The following is a 7,021-nucleotide window of genomic DNA, read 5'->3' as shown; positions in this document are numbered from 1 at the left end:
ATGCTAAATTTTATCTTTGGGATGATCTATTTTTATTTAAGGCAGGTCCCAAAGGGATAATCATAAGTTGTGTAGATGAGAAGAAAGCAAAAAGTATAACGCCACACTATCGTATCTCAAATTATTTAGGCCACCATAATAGGGAAAGAAGAAATACGAAAATTCAATAAAGTGGTTTCTGGAGGCCGACTCTATTCAAAGACAATGTAGAGTATATGAAAATTTGTAATCAATTCCCTGAGACATATTGTACTTATAATATGAATGAAATGCCATTCAATAGAATATTAGAGGTTGAATATTTTGATTGTTGGAACATTGAATTAATGGGCCCCTTTTCTCCTCCTTATTCTAATTTACATATTTTGCTTTGTGTTGATTATGTTACAAAATGGTTTAGAGCAACTATGTGTCTTTCCGATGATGCAACTATTATGTTTAAATTGAGGAAAGTATTACTACAACAAACATTTGGAGAATTTCCCAGAAAAGTACAATGTGAAGAATAAAATGGACACTCCTTATCATGCGCAAACGAGTGGACAAGTAGAAGTTTCAAACAGATAGATAAATCAAATCATGGATAAGAGAGTTAAGTCATACTGGTCGAAGAAACTAGATGATGCATGATAGACATACCATGCCATGTTAAATACTCACTTAGGATTGTATCATTATCAGTTGGTGTACGGTAAAGCTTGCCATATTTTTTTAGACCTAGAACACCAAGATTCCTGGGAAATTAGTTTTTTTAAATTTTAATTAAGCTACAATATGAAAGAATAAATTACTAAAATTTAACGAGTTAGAAGAAATGTGATTGCAACCTTACAAAAATGCGATAATAGATAATATGGGAACTAAAAGTACCATTATAAGAACTTAGTTAGGAGGGAGTTTTACATTGGGCAAGAGATTATTTTTAACTCTTGGTTAAGAATATTGCGAATAAAACCCAATTCTAAGTGGTTAGGTTCATTTGAAGTGAAATTTGTGTCACCATATGGGGCAATAGAATTACATGAACCAGGGGTTGCTACCACCTTCAAGGTGAATGCGAAGATGTTAAAACCTTATTATGAAGGGGGGAATTATTAAAAATGGGTCTTTCACCATGGTTAAAAAAGATATATCATCATAGTGATTAACCGTGATAATATAAGATGTGGTAGTATGTATCCTCCTTACCACCGTGGTCTGGTAACCATTGTAAAACACAGTAGCATGTAAATATCACTACAGTTGAATAAAACAATTGTAGTAAAAGTTTGAGGTCATGGGTTAGATACTCAATGTAACACCCTAAACATCATGACTTTATTTTTAAGAGATAAACAATATTATTCTAAAAAAGGTGCTACACATTCACAACATGCACACTCTTTCAATTTAATAAAAAACTTGCAACAGAACTCAACATAAACATATACTTTAAATTATATCTTCAAAATAAAGTACTTGTTGAATTTAAACAAATCCAAAACAATCAAGTCAATCAACGATAACGACTCGTTCCCAGTGTTACATATCAGAACAACCGAAAACTAAATAATGAAAACGATAAATAAACAAAAGCCTCAATTCCATCTTCCAACTCCTATCAGTTATTGCTCCTCCGGAGTATCTGTTCCACAACATATAGAACACCACAAATAAAACAAAATAAGGGTGAGAGTACACTCAAATATATTAGTAGTACAAAACATAGCAAGGGTAACATATTCACATAATCATCAAACACATATAATATTCTTAACAAAAAAATTCACAAGGCTTTCATGTATGCAATGTGACCAATCATCTCGACTCAATGCATGTGGTACTATTTTGTTGACATCAGAGTTATGTTACTAATATTCATCCACTCACTATGGTTCTTCTTCGAACCCAAACTCATCATTGATCCCCTCTTCTAAACCAATGACTTGTCACTTCTCAACACCGACACACATGATACATGATTTATGCAACAACGACATCTAGGTGTAAATACACCAGTGTTCCACCTCGAATCATACACAATATGAATTAAGGTAATTAGAGTAGTTCTCACTCCAAACCACACGCCTCAACATCAACAACATATAATTATATTCAGCAGCATATAATTATACCAATAGTCCACAACTCATGCACATAATTATAATTCATAACATATAATTATGTAAAACATCTCAGATATTATTAAACTCATCATATTATTGTATCTCAACATAAAAATAAAGGTCATATAATTTATCATCAATAATTATCTCAACATCAACATCCTCCATCACGGGATAATCATTAATTCAATCAATCATAACAACCAAAATAAAATGTTTTCATCGTTATTAACAATTAATTAGCGTTACAAAATACGTAACACCATATAATTGCATCCTCAAGTACACTATTAACCTCTTAGGATCTTACTTTGAGGTAGTAATATGCGTTATCTTTCCAATGCTTCAAACCGCACCTCAATTGGAGTCACGAAACTCAAGTTATGATTAAAAATGTATATGAACAAAATCATCTCAGTCGTGACGTGTGGACCGTCACAAAGCTGACGATCGTCGGCTTGTTCGAAGCAATGATGAATTGAATGTCACAAAGGTGACGACCGTCACTGCTGCATAATGCAAAATTCTGTGTATTTCACCATATGAGGACTTTCAGACCTTCCATTTTGATTCCGTAAAAACCATAACACTCAGAATTCGACATACTGTAGTTATATAAAATTATAACAAGATACAACACATATATTATATATCCTAACATCATTTAATCATCAATCTATTCCAAATCTAAGAACATATTTATCAAACCAAAACTCCATAAACATAAACATTCAAACTCAGATTTTCACATACACATCATACACGAAGTTCATCAATAAAACATGGCACAAATTTCATATGAATTACAACGAACATATTAAGTTTCACAAAATCTCATTCGAAACTCATAAAACACCAACAATGGGGAAATATATAAGAAAAACCTAGATGAGAGTGATGATCTCTCTCTATCATTCATGCATTTGACACCCATATACGAGTAGTTATCTCCCCTTACCTTAACTTCCACCATCAAATTCAAGGTCTTGGATATGATTTCTCCTTCCTAGAGCTCTTTAGGGTTCCTTGCCTCTTTCTCTCTTTTTCAGATTTCAAGTACAAATAAATTTCACCCCTTTCACTTAACTATTTATTTGACCTAATAATATTTTTGTTAATTTCCAATTCTCCCTCAACTTTTAGGCTCTTACTCCTTAACACTGAAATTTCATTAAAGTTACAATTTCACCCAATAACTCACAATTCATACATTTCAATTATTTTAATTATATAATAATCTCATAATTCTCCATAATTCCCAAATAAGTCATAAAAAATCACATAAAGCATTTTATCATCCAATTAAATTATTAAAAGGAAAATACAAATTCAATTAAATAGTTAATTAAAAAATTTGGGGTGTTACACCCAGCACAAGCATTTTGGCAGATTTCTAAACCTTTTCACCATGGTTATTTTTTTCAACCGTTGTAAAATATTTAGCGCACAACATATCACCACGATTATAGTTTCCAACCGTGGTGATATGTATAATTGAGTTTATTATAATTTATATGGAATGATTATTTTACCAACTTCTCACTAAATATATAACCATTCAATCTGATTTAGAAATCAATAATATGACAAATTAAGTTATATAATAAGAACAAGTGACACTAATCAATATTGTACGAGCTTTATGCAACCCATCATCTTCATTTTAGTCTTTAATGATTAGAACTTGTTTCAATACTTCTAATTCTTCTACTATCACCTTGTTCACTACTATTTCATTTTGTAAAGTATTAATTATTTTGCAAACAAAACTAATGGTAAAAGAAGTGATAGTAGAAGAACTAAAAGCATTTAACCAAATTCTAACTGTTAAAGAGTAAGCTATGAATAACGTATGCAAAAAGCTCGAAAAACAGTGATTAATGTAAGTTGTTTTCCAATATAACTTAATATGTCATATTACCATTTTATAGTTTAATTTGAAAGGTTTTTTATTTAGTAAAGGGTTGGTAAAACAATTAAACCACATATGATATAATAAACTCATCTTCTAGGACATGTTGGCAAAAAAAGAAGAAAGAAAGATGCAGTGTACAAGGAATAACATTAACAATAACACAAACAACAATATTTATTAATAAAAACATCAACATACTTCAACATAAAAAAATAACATACCTCCATAAAAATATAGCATATCTAATAAAAAAACATCTACAATAATACATACAACAATATTTACCAAAAAAAATAACAACTTACCTTAACATGAATAACAATTTACCTTAATAAAATAACAACATACATCCATAAGAACATCAACATACATAATAAAAAAACATCTAAAATAACACAAACAATAACATTTATCAACAAAATAACAATTTACCTTAACACAAATAACAACTTACCTAAATAAAACAAAAACATACCTCCACAAAAATATCAACATACCTAATAAAAAACATCTACAATAACACAAACAACAACATTTATCAATAATAAACAACAACTTACCTTAACATAAACAACAAATTACCTTAATAAAACGACAACATACCTTAATAATAACTTAAACCCTTTACTAACTAATCTCTACAAAAACAACAATATAAAAACTACAATCTCATTTTAACAAGAAAATAATAAACCGTATGTTTCACGTATATTTTGAACAGGAAAAACAAGACAATTTTTTTTGAACAACACTAACATCAACCCATATAATACTTCACGAACATACCTTTTATTGAAAAGATACGTGGAGAACAAAGACAAAGAAATAGTGGAAGATTCATCAACTCGTCTTGAAAAGATTCATCAACTCGTCTTGCAAAGATTCGAGAAACCTTTCCTTGATTCAAAATAGTGGGAGAATTTATATTGGAGTTTTGAGAGATTGGGATAAGACAAGATAAGTTATATTTCATCACGGTTTTTTTAAGTGCAATCTTTTTGAACTGATATTAGTTAGCTTTTATAGGTAATATATTTCATCACGGTTGACAAAATAAACTGTGGTGAATGTTATTATATTTAACTATGGTTCTTTATATGGATAGTGGTGAAAAGTGTTTAATTTTTATATATAAATATAAATTAAGGGAAAATATCCTTTTTTAACGAAAAAATATAAAATTGCAGGTGTGGGGGTTTGAAGCATGTCGCTGCTTTACATATCACAACAATTATTTAAATATATCATGGTTATATGTTATTTACAAATAAAAATAAAAGGGGCCTAATGAACATATATTAATTCGGTTAGTTAAGTGATTGAAGTAATACATTGTTATGAAAAGTGCTTTTCTAGTAATGGGCGGGGGAGGGGATGTCTTCTAGATAATAGAGCATCATTAGTTTTTACTGAACGATAGTTATTAGTAATGTCAAACTACTGACGTTAAAAAGCGTTGAATGGGAGCCAACCTATCACATGTTTTTTAGTATTTCCTAGATATTTTAGTTCTTCGTTGTTTTTTTAACTTTTAATTTGTTTTAAAAAATCACTTGAAGAAATATATGACTAAAACTTGGAGTGTATGTGATTTTCTTTTAAAATCTTGTCTCATGCCTTTAGCTACTGGAAAAATCACGTTGCACATGGTACATGGTGCATCGTGTTATAAATATTATGCCCTCAAACGTGACACATTTTTGAAAGGCGTGACACTGACTAGCCATTATTTTACGGTTGTAGCATCAAAATGTAACTCATTGGCCATAGAGTGTAGTGCACAATCCCAATAAATAACATGAAAGATTAAGCCTAATCTTGCATTTTCTATCTTAACTATTCTCTCATTGTATACACCCATTAAACCCTAACTCTAAATCATTCTTCTCCATCTATTTTTCTAACATTACCAATGGAAACAAATGCGTCCAAAATAGCCAAACTCCCCAAGGAAAATTTATCATCTAGTACTCAAGCACCCAACCATTCACCCTACATTCTAACAAAGGTTTCTCACACCCGAGGTGGGGGATAGGTTACACACGATTAAAAACCATAAGTTCAATAGTGAAAGGAGGTTTGAGGTCGATGATTTAAGGAATTTCTCTGAATGATTTGATATGCTCTACAATAGGAAATAAGTGAAGCTTAACGACTTGGTAGAAGTTATGAACTGATCAATCACTATATAGTTATATACTAATGTTCATGGTTCTCTCACTGGCTATCGTTATTTTATGCAAGGTAAATCTATAGATTATAGCCCTGATAAGATTAATCATTTCTTAGGCGTAGAGATGATGGATAAGTTTGTTGTGAAAAGAAGGAGAACTCCCATGAACTTACTAAAAGATGATTGATGAAGGACCAACATGGACCGAAAATCCAAATAGGAACCCGAAAAAGCTCACCATTACTCAATTTATATCAAATCTGAAGGTTTGGGCTTTGTTTCTCACCTGAAACATAGAAAGGGTGTGTAACTAATATGACTTAAGTCTGAAAAGAATGTTTAGACTTCTAGATATTATGAGGGGGTGGAGGAAATCAACATTGCAAAGTTGATCGCAGATAGTATCTCGTCTCCGGATAACTCACCCGCTAAGGTGTTTGGGAACTGGTGCCTAACTAACACTCACTGCAAGAAGTAAAAGGTGCCACCTGAAGTTGGTGATAAAATGATTAATTCAAAGTTTCCAATGAACAAAGAATTCTTGGAACACTTGGAAAAGGGTCATTACATTGTGGAGAGCAACATTTGGAAGATCCCTAGCCCATGAAGTAAGAGTACTAAAACTTTGCATTTGTTTAACCATAATGTGACAAATATACTATATGTATGGTAAACTAGGTGGAAGGTGTATTTGCAGCCACTTATCAGGATCATATGATCCTTGACCCTAGCTCTAACTTGCTACAGATACCTATAGGCAAGCACACCCTAGTCTCTGATCCTTTGAATAGTTTAGGAGGAGTTCCAACATAAAATCTTATTTTTAGG

At 31.2% G+C, this 7,021-nt stretch overlaps 1 long non-coding RNA gene across 1 annotated transcript; it reads right to left on the bottom strand.

Annotated features, from left to right (window-relative positions):
- Positions 1-1,413: 1,413 nt before the first annotated feature.
- LOC127079334 (uncharacterized) lies at positions 1,414-3,240 on the bottom strand. Its single transcript, XR_007787918.1, has 2 exons — positions 3,064-3,240; positions 1,414-1,624 (listed from the first exon to the last, which is right to left on the bottom strand). It is a non-coding gene; the product is annotated as an uncharacterized LOC127079334 (long non-coding RNA).
- Between the last annotated feature and the right edge of the window lie 3,781 nt (positions 3,241-7,021).

This window comes from Lathyrus oleraceus, chromosome 5 (genome assembly GCF_024323335.1).
Source record: "Lathyrus oleraceus cultivar Zhongwan6 chromosome 5, CAAS_Psat_ZW6_1.0, whole genome shotgun sequence".
Lineage (NCBI taxonomy): Eukaryota > Viridiplantae > Streptophyta > Magnoliopsida > Fabales > Fabaceae > Lathyrus > Lathyrus oleraceus.
The sequence above is the reverse complement of the archived record's forward strand: the minus strand, read 5'-3'. Positions and strand labels throughout refer to the sequence as shown.